Source organism: Etheostoma cragini, chromosome 8 (assembly GCF_013103735.1).
Source record: "Etheostoma cragini isolate CJK2018 chromosome 8, CSU_Ecrag_1.0, whole genome shotgun sequence".
In the NCBI taxonomy this organism is placed as follows: Eukaryota; Metazoa; Chordata; class Actinopteri; order Perciformes; family Percidae; genus Etheostoma; species Etheostoma cragini.
The window spans coordinates 5,048,441-5,048,653 of NC_048414.1; positions in this window are offsets into that span (position 1 = coordinate 5,048,441).

The following is a 213-nucleotide window of genomic DNA, read 5'->3' on the forward strand; positions in this document are numbered from 1 at the left end:
GAGCCAATGACAGAGCCCGGATGGGAGCTGCCGTAATGTTTGCCCAATCGCTTCCCATCCCGGTCTCCCTTTGACCCACCCTGCTTCATACAGAAAATCGAATGAATGGGGGAAGCTCCGGAGTTGATTGACATGCACATGCTCCAACCAGCGGGGTGGATCAGCCGAGAGACAGCTACTGCAGCGAGTGAAGAGCAAAGGAGAGCGGGCAGA